We start from the raw sequence: 15,698 nt of genomic DNA on the forward strand, positions 1-15,698 counted from the left end.
GTTAAAGACCACTTACACGAGCCACTCTGTGGGTACAGAACCGAAGAGCATCTGAATAGAGGGCACACTTCTGCCCTTATGGACTGAACTGTGTCCCCTCCAAAATACATAGATTGAAGAATCACCGCTATCTGAGAACGTGACCCCACACGGAGAGGCTCTTTACAAAGGTAATTAAGTTACAGAGAAGTCATTAGGGTGGGTCCTGAGCCAGTGACTAGTGTCCTTATCAGAAGAGGAAGTCTGGACAAAGAACGTGTGAAGACACAAGGAGAAGAGGGTTCTCAGAAGGAGCCCACTCTGCTGACACCTTGATCTCGGACTCACAGCCTCCAGGACTGTGAGAAAATACCTTTGTTGTTTGAACCCCCCAGTCTATATGCTCATTAGGGCAGCCTTAGCACACATGTGCGATGCTTAGTACATTCATTTCAGACTGCAAATGCTAACGGTCAGGAAAACTGAAGAGACTATTTGCAAGTAGAAAGTCTCCAGTGCTCTCATTTCTTTTTCATATAAAAGGTCATAAGTATTAAAAAATTAAATATTATTCACCTGCTTAAATGATGCATTCCTTGAAAATGTGAAGAACATAAAAATTATTTTTACTCAACTCCCTTAAGAACCACTGGAAGAAGAGAATTGCAAACTGCAAACCAGTCTTGCACCCCAGACTTCCTTCTTTACCTGTTTTATTGTGGGCTTCCTCAGAGCTGTTGAAAAACACACAATGTTTCAATTGTTAGTTTTTTTTAAACAAGGCAGTAGGTGGTTATTGGAAAATAAGTTTTTAAATACAGGTAAGCAAACAGAAAAACAAAACTTCCCACAACCCAGAAGTAACAACTTCAGTAATATTTGTTAATATATTTGTATTGTTGCTAAGTCTCATCATAATATTTTCCATAAAACAGTAAAATAATGTTGTCTTCACATGGATGGAACTAGAGCGTATCATGCTTAGCGAAATAAGTCAAGCAGAGAAAGGCAACTATCATATGATCTCCCTGATATGAGGAAGTGGTGATGCAACATGGGGGCTTAAGTGGGTAGGAGAAGAATCAATGAAACAAGATGGGATTGGGAGGGAGACAAACCATAAGTGACTCTTAATCTCACAAAACAAACTGAGGGTTGCTGGGGGGAGGGGGTTTGGGAGAAGGGGGTCAGATTATGGACATTGGGGAGGGTATGTGCTTTGGTGAGTGCTGTGAAGTGTGTAAACCTGGTGATTCACAGACCTGTACCCCTGGGGATAAAAATATATGTTTATAAAAAATAAAAAATTAAAAAAAATAATAATAATGTTGTCTTCTCCAAATAAGTTCATTATACAGATGATCCAATAATACGAAATATAATGTCAAAACTATTTTGAAAAATTAGGGCACGTGGGTGGCTCAACTGGTTAAGCAGCCACCTTCAGCTCAGGTCATGATCCTGGAGTCCTGGGATCGAGTCCCTCGTCCGGCTGCCTGCTCAGCGGGAAGTCTGCTTCTCCCTCTGACCCTCTCCCCTCTCATGCTCTCTCTCTCAAATAAATAAATAAAAATCTTTTTTAAAAAACTATTTTGAAAAATTATTAATGAATGCCCATCAGTGAAGAATGTGAACAATAATGTATTACTTACAGAGATTATATTTTATCCAAAAAGCTACATAAGACTACATCCACATTGATACATCATTATTTACATTCATGACAGAAAAAACAATCACATGAGGTCTCATAAATCATTATTACTTCAGTAATCTCACATATGCATTAAGCTTTACTGGCCAAGGAAAGTAATGAGACATTTCAGGATAACACAAGCACCACCACCATTTTACTAACGCAGCACATATAAAAACACATGGGCACAAAGGCACACAGCACGCAAGAAATAATTAGGTAGTATCTAAGAAATGGAGAAAACGAAATAATTTTTAAAAATAAATAAGAGACATTATTGACTACGATTAAAAGGGAATTACTTTTTTTTAAAAAAAAGGAAATTAGATTAAGAAAAACAGCAGTGACACTGGGGAGGGTATGTGCTTTGGTGAGTGCTGTGAAGTGTGTAAACCTGGTGATTCACAGACCTGTACCCCTGGAGATAAAAATATGTTTATAAAAAATAAAAAATTTAAAAAAAAAGGTATAAAAATATAAATAAATAAAAAAGAAAAAAAGAAAAACAGCAGTAACCTGAAAGAAGAAATGGAAAACCAACCAAATTTTCCATATGTTAAGAATGACTGAAATATTAGAAACAATCTCCTAAGGAAAATTACATAAGTGCTACAACTCAAAACTGGAAATCTTATAGAATTGTTGTCTGCTACAGCCATTTTCTGAAATAATTCCAATTTTTTTATCATTTCTGAATTACTCCCTCACAGGCCCTGCTTTGAGGAGGTTGGTATAGCACTCTGGTTTGAAACTAGGTAAATCTGATCTATTTTTACTACAACATACATTTTAGATTTCCCCATATATTTTTTCTTTTGTATAATATTTTTTTTTAATTGAGGATGGGAGCATCGCAGTGGGACACTTGAGAGCGAAACACTCTCTCCTGCCTCCACTGGGCTACAGCAGCCCTGTAACCTGTGACCCGCAACCATCAGGCCAACTCCTGATGGCCGAGTGTCAGTGTGGTGACACCTTTCCTTGCCTGCCAGTCACAGTGATCTGAAACGGAGGATAAAGAATGGTTCTACAAGATAGTCGGATGTTTTCGGAAGTGGCAGTAATCAAAACTGTTACATTTACTTCTTTACTAGGAAAAGGTAGAATTAGGCCGCCATTAACATTGTGAAGTCAATAGCAAAGTTCAGAAAGAGTCCAAATGTAAAAAATACTTAATTTAGGATATTAGGATAAAGAAGGCATTCTAAACCAATAAGGAAAAGACATGATATGTGTCAGGGTAATAGCTGGCCATATGCAGGAGTCGGAGACCGTCTCCGGCCCCGAACGTCCCCGCCATTACAAGATGGCGCTTGGCTCACTGCCAGCAGAGGCCGCTGCACGTAAGCAACCGGCGTTCTGGTGAAGCCCGCCTGCAGCAGGACATAGTCATTGGCCGTTTCAAATTTAATCAGCATAGTAACAGGGCTCTGATTGGCTCCCCCCATCGCTTGGCCCCTTATTGGTCACCCCGCCGCATATAAGCTAAGGAAGTTGACGAAATAAACGGAAGGGGATGAAGCATTAAATAAACGGGGAATGAAGCATTAACACCGAACCAGGCTTCTTGACGTCCTTGCGGGTCGAGGGCGATATGCAGGGAAAATCTACTTCATCCAGGCTGATCCTCCACAAGAACTACCAGCCGGGCCACACGCAGTGCTTACGGCAGGCACTAATTCTGCTTGGTCAGCACCCGTGGCACCACGGTTGTTAAATATTTTGAACATCACTCCAAATTCCATCTCTCCACAATAATGAAAGAAATCACTAATGGAATTAAGGTGTAAATACTTAAAATGAAACTTTAAAATCATGGGGAAATATTATTAAATATTTGTATAACATCCAATGAAAGGCTTTCTAGACATGCCCTCAAGAGCAAACACCCATTTTAAAAGGAATTGAAATTTTGGTGAAATAAAAATTTTCAACTCTTTAGGAAATAAAAGATGAAATTTAAAAAGGCAAACAGCAATTTGAGACAAATATTTCTGACAAAGATAAGTGAGAAGTGATTTTATCCTTAATATATAAAGAGCTACCACAAATCAATTTTTGAAGAAGCCTAACAACCCAATAGAAAAAACTGACTAAAGTATGAGTTCACTAGGAGAATACATATAAATAGATGATAAATGTTCAACCTCTCTACTAATCACAGAAAATCATTAAGATTATTAAATATCATGTTTAAATATCAAGCTAGCAAAGCTTTTAAATATGTAAGAACCAAGGTTGGGACCCCTTGGTGGCTCAGTTAAGCATCTACCTTCCAATTCAGCTCAGGTCATGATCCCAGGGTCCTGGGATCAAGTCCCACACCAGGCTCCCTGCTCAGCGGGAAGCCTGCTTCTTCCTCTGCCTGCCACTCCCCCTGCTTGTATGTTCACACTCTCTCTCTCTCTCTCTCTGGCAAACAAAGAAATAAAATATTTTAAAAAGAAAAAAAAAAAGAACCAATGTTGGGGAGGGTTCAGGGAATTGGGAACTCCCACTCACAACTGGCAGGAAATCAAAAGTGCCCTAATCTTTCCGGAAGTTAATTTATAAATACGTGCTTTAAAAATCTTCAAAAAGTATATCATTTGAGATACTAAAAAATCCACTTCTAGCAATTTATCCAAGGATATTGGTTATGGTAGGATGCATGTAGCAGAGTATTTCTACCACCATTTGTAATTAAGTAAAAAACAGAAACTAGAACCTACTAAATTTTTTTTTAAGATTTTATTTATTTATTTGACAGAGACAGATTACAAGTAGGCATAGAGGCAGGCAGAGACGCAGGCAGAGAGAGAGGAGGAAGCAGGCTCCCTGCTGAGCAGAGATCCCGATGCGGGGCTCGATCCCAGAACCCTGAGATCATGACCTGAGCTGAAGGCAGAGGCTTAACCCACTGAGCCACCCAGGTGCCCAAACCTACTAAATTTCTAATCAAGGGGCACTTGGGTGGCTCAGTGGGTTAAGCATCTGCCTTCGGCTCAAGTCATGATCTTGGGGTCCTGGGATCGAGCCCCGCATCGGGCTCCCGGCCAGCGGGGAGCCTGCTCTTCCCTTCCACCTGCCTCTCCCCCGGCTCATGTTCTTTCTCTCTCTCAAATGAATAAATAATCTTTCTGAAAAAGAGACATTAAGCAAATACAAATTTACTTATATACATACACTTCAAAATACTGTACTTTCCCCCACTTCTATATAATGGTTATGTATTGATTGGGTAATTAGGTTATGTCTTTTAATTTTTTGGGTAAAAACAAAAACTTTTCATTGAGACTGTTTCCTAGTGGTAAAACTTCGTTCCGAATCGCGTCAAGAGAGAAAAATGTAATTAAGAGAAGTCTGTGCTTTAGCAGCTTTGAGTTAAGGGTCTACTATAAATAAAAACGGTGTCAACATAAGTCATTAACGCCCGCCGGGCGAGATCGAACCCAGAACCCGCGGACGCAGTGAAGCCCGCGGCCGGCCGCGCGGCGAGGAGATGCGGCGGCTCCTACCGGCACCAAGCTCTGTGCGCCCCGGCCGGTGAGGGAAGGCCCCAGCCACCGCCGCGGAGCGACCCTCGCCGCGCTGTCCACGCAGGTCCTGCCTGACGACCTCAACCTGAGCGTGCCGGGCTCCAGGACAGCGCGGGGTCCCGGAGGGAGAGGGGGCGCAGGCCTTGTCCGCCGGGCAGCCTTGTCCTCCTTGCCGCAGCCTCTTCGTCCTCCTGTCACTTCAGCCACTCGGAGCTTTGGGAAGCTGGGGGCCCCCAGCCGCACGGTCTGCAGGCCCCGAGTCCGGGGGCGGCGGCTCTTTGCTTCTCGGAGGCGGTAAACCCGGAGCGCACGGCAGGACCCACGGCTGCCACTCCTCCAGCTTTCCCCACGGCTTCCGAGGAGCCGCAGTCCCAGGACTGCATTTCTTCGTGTCTTCAGTCCGCGAAGCACCAGACTCCTGGTTTCAGCTCATGATCTCGGGGCGCTGATCTCAAGTCATGAGGTCAAGCCCCTCATCAGCTCTGTGCTCGGTGTAGGTGTCCCTCTGCCCCTCCTGCTCTCCTGCTCTCTCTCTCTCTCTCTAATAAATAAACTAAGTCTCAAGAAAAAAGAAATCTCTTCATGTTCTAAACAGCAACAGTGGCTTTGTTTCCTGACTGATTCTCTGTACACACAGAAGGCCTGAGAGACTACTGTCAGTTCTCTGAACACAGTCTTGCAATAAAAGGACACGGACGACCTTAGAATTTTGCCTAAAATGGCTTGAGAGACTCTTTCTTAGCGGCTTCATCATAATCCGTAACTGATTCAGAAAGGACTCGGGACAACGGGGCTTATAGAAAATCACTCACAGAGACACGTGGCGACTCGGTCGTTTCATCAGTCAACCCTCGATCTCAGCTCAGGCCTTTATTTTAGGGTCCGGACTTCAAGCCCTGCATGGGGCTTCACGCCAACATAGAGCCTGCTTTTAAAAAACAAGTAAATAAATAACTCACAGAGAAGGAAAATGGGCACATAAACAGCAACAGAATAGGTTTTTCTTTCGACATTCCAAGCCTGGAAGTAGAATGCTTGTTCAGTTAGCAAAGACCATTGCAGACGCAGAGAACACCACCAAGTCAAAGTTAATACAAGCACTCCAGGTGAATTATCCATGTAGGGAAACGTTCCTAAAATACCAGCTTCCTCTGGTCTGCTAAAATCTTGTGCTTTCTCACCCTTTCACGACTCTTCCAAAGGATTTGCACCTGTCCCAGTCGATCCAAAAACCTACTTTCTTGTATTCCTTTTCTAACCACTCATTCTAGTTTCTTAACGTTTATTTAAATGTCCTAAGTGTTATGGAGGCTGGACACACCAAAAACCCCATCCAACATTGCCAAGGAGAAATATACACCATAATACATAAATTTTCTAATAAAATGTAATAGCAGTGTTTTTCCCCCAGCTTTACTGAGATACAACTAGCACATAACATTGTATAAATTTAAGGTACGCAGAATGATGATTGATCCTTATAAACTATGAAGCTATTACCACAGTAATGTGAGTTAACACATCCATCACAATTCTCCGTGTGGATGGGTGTGTGTGTGTCGAGAACAGTTAAGATCTCCTCTCGTATAATGTATCTGTAACACACACACACACACACACACACCCCTCATCTCACATTTCACATCTTCTTTATCCATTCCCCCCTGATAGACAAACTATTTCTATATCTTGGCTATTGTGAATGATGCTGCAAGGAACACAGGGGTGCAGATACCTCTTGGAGATTCTGATTTCATTCCCTTCGGGTACCTACCCAGAAGTGGGACTGTTGAATCATACAATAGTTCTATTTTTAACCTTTTGAGGAACTTCCACACGATTTTCCACAATGACTGTACCAATTTACATTCCCAAGAACAGGGCATCAAGGTTCCCTTTTCTCCACATACTCAATACTTACTCTTGCCTTTTTTATAATAGCCAGGATAGCAATATTTTAATTCCTAGCATTTTTTTAAAGACTTTATTTATTTATTTGAAAGAGAGAGAGAGAGAACATGAGTTAGGGGGAGGGCCAAAGGGAGAAGAAGCAGCAGACTTCCCATTGAGCAGGGAGCCTGATTTTAGGCTTGATCCCAGGACCCCAAAATTACGACCCGAGCCAAAGGCAAAGGTCCAAACAACTGAGACACCCAGGTGTCCCTAATTCCAAGCACTTTGATGAAAATCTAATATGTACTAAACCCCCTCTTAATTCTCAAGGAAAAAGACCTGCAACAACACAGCACATGGTTGAAAAAGCTTCTATCCTCAGAACACCTAAATTAAACTCTGCCACCTTTGTGACCTTAGTTAAGTAATTCAGCTTCTCTGAATTTCAATTTCTACAGAAACAATAATAATACATGAGGCCGAACATACCCCATCAGGTGCTGGTTCTCAAAGTGTGGTCCTGGACCAGCACCACCACCAACATGGGAACTTGGCTGCTGTTGTTTTTTTAAAGACTGACTTATTGGGTCCTTGGGTGGCTCAGTCAGTTGAGCAACAGGCTATTGGTTCCAGCTCAGGTCCTGACCTCCCAGTGGTGGGATCAAGCCCTACCTCAGGCCCCCGGTCAGCGCAGAGTCTGCTTCAGGTTCTTTCTCCACCTCCTGCCCCTCAACGCTTGTGCACGCACACACGCGGGCTCTTGCTCTCTCGCGCGCTCCCTCTCTCATATATTTGGGGGAGAGGGGGAGAGGGAGAGGTAGATCACATCTCAAGCAGACCCTGTGCTGGGCATGGAGCCTGACCTGGGGCCCAATCTCACAAACTGAGGTCACAAACTGAGCCAAACCAAGAGTCGGCCACTCAACCAGCTGTGCCACCCAGGGGCCCCAACTCATGAGAACTTCTTAGGCAGATTTGGGCTCTCCCCGCAGACCTACTGAATCAGAAACTCTATGCGTGGGGCCTGGCAATCTGTTTGAACAACCCCCCAGGATGATTCTGATACTCGCTGCCGTGGGGGGTTGCCTTCTCAATAAGACCACCGCGATATAAAGAAGGGTGTTCAAAAAAGAAAAAAACGCACGACGCCAGCGTGGTTCAGTCAGTTAAGCACCTGACTTCAGCTCAGCTCAGGATCTCAGGATCCTGGGATCGAGCCCTGCCTTGGGCTTTGCAGTCAGTGGAGAGTCTGTTCTCTCCCTCTCCCTCTGCCTCTCCCCCACCATCCCTGCTTATGCTCTCTCTCTCTCTCTGAAATAAATAAAATCTTTTTAAAAATGCCATGCAAGTACGAGCTGGCAACATTTTGAACAGCAAGTTTGGTGCTATTTAATCCAGTACTGCTCTCAGAAGCACCTGTGGCCCTCGTGGTTGCTCAGTCCTCAACTGAACAGCCTCGGACCACTGTGCCAAAGAAGGAGGGAGAACTCAAAAGAAATTCTTCTGCTTTCGAGACTCACGCTCCTCCCTCAGCTGTCGGCTCTCATTTCTCACAGGGTCAGCAAGGCCGGCTGCCGTCAGCTGCTGCCTTATACACACAGCTGTTCTGAGCAACTGCCCGAGGGCGATTCTGTCTTTCCGACAGAATAAAGCCCTCACGGTTTGCAGCTTCAAGCCTCTCGCCTTGCCTTTTTCCAAATTGTGTTCTGAATGGGTGAGGCTGCCGTCAGCCTGACCTCTTAAGAGTGACATACGGCAGAATAAACACACAGATGTATCTTTTACATCGAAATATTTGTACCTCTATAGCACCGAGGCGGGGCCTGCCACCTAATGGATGTTCAAGAGGAATGTTTAGTTGAAGAAGGAAATGAGTGTGTGTGTGTGTGTGTGTGTGTGTGTGTGTACGCGCACGCAGGTCTCACACAAAACTGTGTGTATAGATCATACATAGTTTGACTCTAACACTTCGAACTCCTTTGGGTTACCAGAAGACCAAAAACTGTGGTCGAGTCAACCCAAGCCCATGAACACGTCTGGCAAAACAATGCCAAGGACAAGAGCTGGTGGGAAGCCGTTAGCATCTCTCCACAGGAGAAGGGCAGCGTTTGCACTTGCGCGGTACAACAGGAGACAACACTCCGAGGCACTGCAAGCACTACACAATGAAAGGTGCTATCCTTATTAACACGATTCTGCCCCTGCTGCGGACAGCGGTTTTGCTTACAGAGTGCTGAGCTGTTAGCTGCGGGCCCAGAAACTCTTCAACCCCAGGACAGGGTCCCTTTAAGATGAGGGGTCACAGCTCACTGGCTTGACTCCCAGGGATGTCTGGGCCGCCCTTTGAAAAAGGCAGCACTATACCTCCCGCTCTGTCAGCACAACCCAGCTCCCAAAAGAAATGCTGGCTATTTGCCTGTGACCTTGGCCTAACTCCTGCCCCACCATCTGCTCAGCTTCTACAGCTTTCAGCCAAGGCTTTGGGACTACAAGGCTGCCTCTTCTTGCTCTGTTGGCCATGGCACCAAATTTCCTTCCCCACTCTCCAATAGAGGATCCCGACTTCACTCTGCTCCCTACCTCAGTCTCTCCATGATGGCCCTCTCCCGGTGAACCAGCACTCCTTGGTAGCTGAGCACTCAGCAGCCCATCACCCTTGAACCACTATGTGGGCCAGTCAGGCACATGTCCTCAGAGTGTGGCCGGGCCTAACCCAGATACCCAGCCTGGGACAGTCTCGCACCAGGCCTTCTACTGACTTTTAGCTCTGTTGCACAGTGCTCAGTAGACAGTGCGTGCTCAATTAATGTTTCCATCTGCATGAAATTTCAAAAGTTTAGACTACGGATTCTCAACTAAAATCAGAAATCTGCTCAGGGAAGGCAAGTCAACACTGTCCTGAAACAGTGATGCGATCAGCAGAAATTTCCACAACATCAATCAAAAGGGTTCACAGCAAGTAGTCAGTGAACCAAGTAAAGTGACCCTCAGGCCCCCTCCCACTCCAGCCCCACTGCATATTCTTGTTAGCTGCTATTGATTGATGGCTTCCTAGAAGAGATGATCCGTCACTGTTCAGAGGAGCGAAACTATACCACGACATGCAGGTTATTTCAGCATTTTGCAAAAATGAGAAAAAATGTCAAGTTTAAAAAAATGCCAACTCATGGGAAAAGAGGCAAAACCCCAAACAGCATGGTGTTGCCAAGCACCAATGAAATTAACATAAAGAGAAAATGGATGGATTTTTTTTATGCATATGTAATGTAGGAGGTACAGTTTTCGATTCCATGCTAGAAAATTGTTCATGACCAGGACAGCTACTGGGAAAACTAAATGCCCCCCAACAAGTATCAGCAAGTCCTGAAACTGAGCTCTCACTCATGCTAGACACTCTGCTAAGTGCTCTCCACACGTTCTCTCTTTCGATCCTTACAATTATGAAGGATAAACACCTCTATTTTGCCAGGAAGGACTTGCTCACAATCACAGAACTGAGGAATGATAGAGCCAAATTCAAACCAAAGGCAGCCCAACTGCAAAGCCAATACTCCTTCCATACGCAATTATTTTCCCTCCCTCCCAAATTTTCAGAAAGGTGAAATCAAGTTTAAATGATTTTGGCAACAAAAATGAAAGAATGAGACTCAAAACACACATGTCCCCTGGGAGTTGCGTGTGCGACAGAGGACAGTCTTACTATTCACACTGTATGGTGGCCAAAGTGTTTACAGACTATAAAGTATTCCTGAAAGACACAGAAGAGGGCTTGAACAAATGGAAAGGCATGCCATATTTTTGGATAGAAAAACTCACCATGAAAATGTCAGTTCTCCCTAAGTGATTTTCGACATCCTAACCCTAACCCTAAGCCAACAATGACAACAAAACAGCAGGGCAGAAGGACAGCCCTACCAGGTAGTAAGACACATTTATAAAGCCTTCAGTGTAGGCATATGAACTGACAGCTAGACCAACAGGAAAAGAAAGGAAAAATCCAAAAATACATCAAGCTGAATATGGAATTCAGATTGTCGGCACAATCTCAAGTCAGCATGGAAGAAATGGACTATCCAATGGACAGCCAATCAGCTATTTAGAAAAATAGAAAACTGAAAGTATTCCTTATACCGTACACCAGAATAAACTCCAAATGGATCTAAATGTTAAACACAGTCATATGTAAGTATTAAAAGAAAACACAGGACATTCTTTCATAACCTGAAAATGGACAAAAATTTTCTTTGACATAAAATCTAGAAGTAATAAATTAAAAAAAGATAAATTTGACCACATGAAAATAGAAAATTTTGCATGAAAAAATAAGCAAAATCAATAAAGGGAGGGGAGGCAGATTTGCAACCTATACTCATAAAGCATTGCTACTTTCCATATATACAGAGGTTTGAATGATTCCAGAGGATGGAAATACCCATAGAAAAATGGGCAAATGATAACATCTGCAGGAAAAGAAAAGCAAAAGCCTCTTAAATATATGAACACAATCCCAAATATGGAACCTGCTCTACAGTGAAGCTATGGAAAAACATGCGCTCCCATACCTTGCTGTGGGAATGAAAAACAGTCGAGTCCTCAAGGAAGGGAATGAGCAGTATATAGGTAGATGACATGCACACGTTTACCCATGGACTAGCAACCCCACTTCCACGGATACTATCAAAAATACACTAGCAGAAACATGAAATGTAGGCACGACTGTGTTCACTGAAGCATGTCTTGTAATGAGACTGGAAACAACCTAAATGCCCAAGCATAGGCTGCTGCTTGAGTGAACTCTGGTCTGTTCACAAAATGGAGTACAGTGTGGTCATAAAAAGAAATGGAAAGCTCTAAATAATGTCAAAAAGCACTGGTTCTCAGTCTCAGATGACTTTGCCCTTCGGAGACTGGATAATGTCTGAAACATTTCCAGTTGCCTAATGGCAGACACTTGGCCTCAGGCCAGTAGAGGCCAGGGATGCTAAACATCCTATAATACACAGAACTGGGTCCCAGAACAGAGTCATCTGAGCCACAGTGCTGCTATGGATAAACCCTGCTGTAGAACATTCTTCAAGATCTGTTGTTAAACAAGAAAAGCAAACGAAGGACACATATTGCTGAGACCACCCCCACTTTTGGAATCTGACAAGATGGAATGAAGCCTGCAGACCTGAGTGGCCTCTCCCTGGGAGACAATTTCATACCATCCAACAATGAGTGGATAATTATTAATGACTGAACAGATTCCAGTAGCGCGCCAGTATCTCCTGACTTTTATGAGCATTTTACTATAAGAGATATGTGCCCGAACACCAGGGGGTGAAGCGTAATGTTGTAAAATAATGAGAAATATATAACTGGTCTTCATCCCTAGTTCCTGGCACAGAGCATCTAAAACCCTTAGAATTTTTCAGTGATAAAGAGTGAGAGGAGCATCTTTTGTTATTAATCACAAGCCCCTTTTAACCACACCTGATTTTATGCTAATAGTGACTCTTGGAGGTTGAGGGATGGTTGGCAGAGGAACCAACCATGTAATTAGCAGACTGGAACTTTCAGTCCCAAACACAGACCCACAAGGGAAGAGGGGTTAGTTCTAGAGGTCGAATTCAATCACAAATGGCCATTTAATAATGGAACCCCCATTAAAAACCCTAAACAAGGGCACCTGGGTGGCTCAGTTGGTTAAGCGACTGCCTTTGGCTCAGGTTATGATCCTGGAGTCCCAGGATTGAGTCCTGTATCAGGATCCCTGCTTGGCAGGGAGTCTGTTTCTCCCTCTGACCCTCCTTCTTCTCATGCTCTCTCTCTCTCTCAATCTCTCTCTCTCTCAAATAAATAAAATCTTTAAAAAAAAAAAAAAACACCATAAACAGCAGGGTTTGGACAGCTCTCAGGCAGGTGGTGTACCCAGAGTACGGAAGCTTTGTGCCACTTCCCAAAAACCTATGTATCTCTTCCAACTGGCTGTTCCTGAGTGTACCTTTTATAACAAACTGGTAATCTAGTAAGTTAAGTGTCTCCCTGAGTTCTGTGCACTGCTCTAGTGAGTTACTGAACCCAGGAAGGGGCCACTGGAATCCCTAGTTTATAGCCGGTGTCCAAAGTACAGGAAACAAAATGGGACCTGCAGCTGCCAAGTTGGAGCCATAGGGGGCAGTCTTGTGAGACCAAGCCCTGAAACTGTAGGTGGAGAATTCCTTGCTGAAAAACCCACTGGTTTGGTGTCAGAAGTGTCATGAGTAGAGACAGTGTTTCTTCACTTCCAGGGTAATCAAATCACTGATAAGGAGACATTCTCCTTTATACTAGAATCCCAACTAATAAATGTGTAAAGAATGGTAAAACTGTAAAATCCCCATTTTGTAATCCCTAATAAAACAGCGGATCTAGGTAATGACCATCAACAGCCATTGAAATTCTTGGGTGAAAGATAACTGGGAAACTTCCGCATGGATAAATCAGGCAGATAGCGCATGGCCTCACTCATCGAAAAGAGAGAGAAGCGTTTATCGCATGCTTTGTGATGTGATGCAGTAACAAACATACAGTACCGATGGTGAAATATTTTTGTCTGAAAGTTAAACTGAATGTTGGACCAGTGATTCTCAACTGAGGCAATTTTACACCTAGAGGACATGAGGCCATGTTTGGAGACATTTCTGGTTGTCACACAGGGGCTGGTGCTATCGGCTTCTAGTAGGGAGAGGTAAAGGATGTTGCTAATCCTACAGCGCATAGGACAGTCCCCCTGGCAAATATCCAGTCAAAACTGTCAATAGTGGGGTGCCTGGGTGGCTCAGTGGGTTAAGCCGCTGCCTTCGGTTCAGATCATGATCTCAGGGTCCTGGGATCGGGCCCCGCATCAGGCTCTCTGCTCAGCAGGGAGCCTGCTTCCTCCTCTCTCTGCCTGCCTCTCTGTCTACTCGTGATCTCTCTCTGTCAAATAAATAAATAAAATCTTTAAAAAAAAAAAAACTGTCAATAGTGGCTCCCCTCCCTCACCATCACCAGGACCTACTATCATTCTTTATCAAGTTAACAGGTATAAATGATGTTAGGTAACTCTGGCCTCATAAAATGAGTTAAAAAGTGTTCCCCCGTCGGAGGAGTCAAGATGGCGGAGAAGTAGCAGGCTGAGACTACTTCAGCTAGCAGGAGATCAGCTAGATTGCTTATCTAAAGATTGCAAACACCTGCAAATCCATCGGCAGATCGAAGAGAAGAACAGCAATTCTAGAAACAGAAAAACAACCACTTTCTGAAAGGTAATACTGGCGGAGAAGTGAATCCAAAGCCACGGAAGATAGACCCTGGGGGGAGGGGCTGGCTCCCGGCAAGCGGCAGAGCAACGGAGCACAAAATTGGGACTTTTAAAAGTCTGTTCTGCTGAGGGACATCACTCCAGAGGCTAAACCGGGGCAAAGCCCACGCGGGGTCAGTGTGGCCTCAGGTCCCGCAAGGTCACAGAAGGATCGGGGGTGTCTGAGTGTCGCAGAGCTCGTGGGTATTAGAGCGGGGAAGCCGGCTATAGAGACGGAGCCGACAGTGATCTCATAGCTCGGGGTTACCTTGAACCGGTTGCAGGATCGGTGAGCTCGGAGCGCGGCCGGAGGTCAGGCAGACAGGAGTAACTGGGTGCTGTTCTCTGAGGGCACACTGAGGAGTGGGGCCCCGGGCTCTCGGCTCCTCTGGGCCAGAGACCAGGAGGCCGCCATTTGTATTCCCGTCCTCCGGAACTCTACGGAAAGCGCTCAGGGAACAAAAGCTCCCAAAAGCAAACCCAAGCGGATTACTCAGCCAGGCCCCTGGTAAGGGCGGTGCAATTCCACCTGGGGCAAAGACACTTGAGAATCACTACACCAGGCCCCTCCCCCAGAAGATCAACAAGAAATCCAGCCGAGACCAAGTTCACTTACCAAGGAATGCGGTTTCAATACCAAGGAGAGCAGCAGAACTCCAGAGGAGGAGAAAGCAATGCACGGAACTCATGGCTTTCTCCCTGTGATTTTTTTTAGTCTGGCAGTTAATTTAATTTTTTTCTTTTTCATTTTTTTTCTCTTCTTCTGCTAAAATTTTTTTTAACTTTTACCCTTTTCGTTTTTAACGTTTTTTAACTAGTTTATCTAATATATATATATTCTTTTTTATAGTTTTCTTTATTCATTTTCGGTTTTTAATTCTTTTCTTTTTTTTTTTTCCTTTTTTTCTTTCTTTCTTTTTGAACCTCTTTTTATCCCCTTTCTCCCCCTCATGATTTGGGATCTCTTCCGATTTGGTTAAAGCATATTTTCCTGGGATTGTTGCCACCCTTTTAGTATTTTACTTCCTCCTTCATATACTCTTATCTGGACAAAATGACAAGGCAGAAAAATTCACCACAAAAAAAAGAACAAGAGGCAGTACCAAAAGCTAGGGACCTAATCAATGCAGACATTGGTAATATGTCAGATCTAGAGTTCAGAATGCCAATTCTCAAGGTTCTAGCCGGGCTCGAAAAAGGCATGGAAGATATTAGAGAAACCCTCTCGGGAGATATAAAAGCCCTTTCTGGAGAAATAAAAGAACTAAAATCTAACCAAGTTGAAGTCAAAAAAGCTATTAATGAG

The sequence above is a fragment of the Mustela erminea genome, chromosome 2 (assembly GCF_009829155.1).
Source record: "Mustela erminea isolate mMusErm1 chromosome 2, mMusErm1.Pri, whole genome shotgun sequence".
NCBI lineage: Eukaryota > Metazoa > Chordata > Mammalia > Carnivora > Mustelidae > Mustela > Mustela erminea.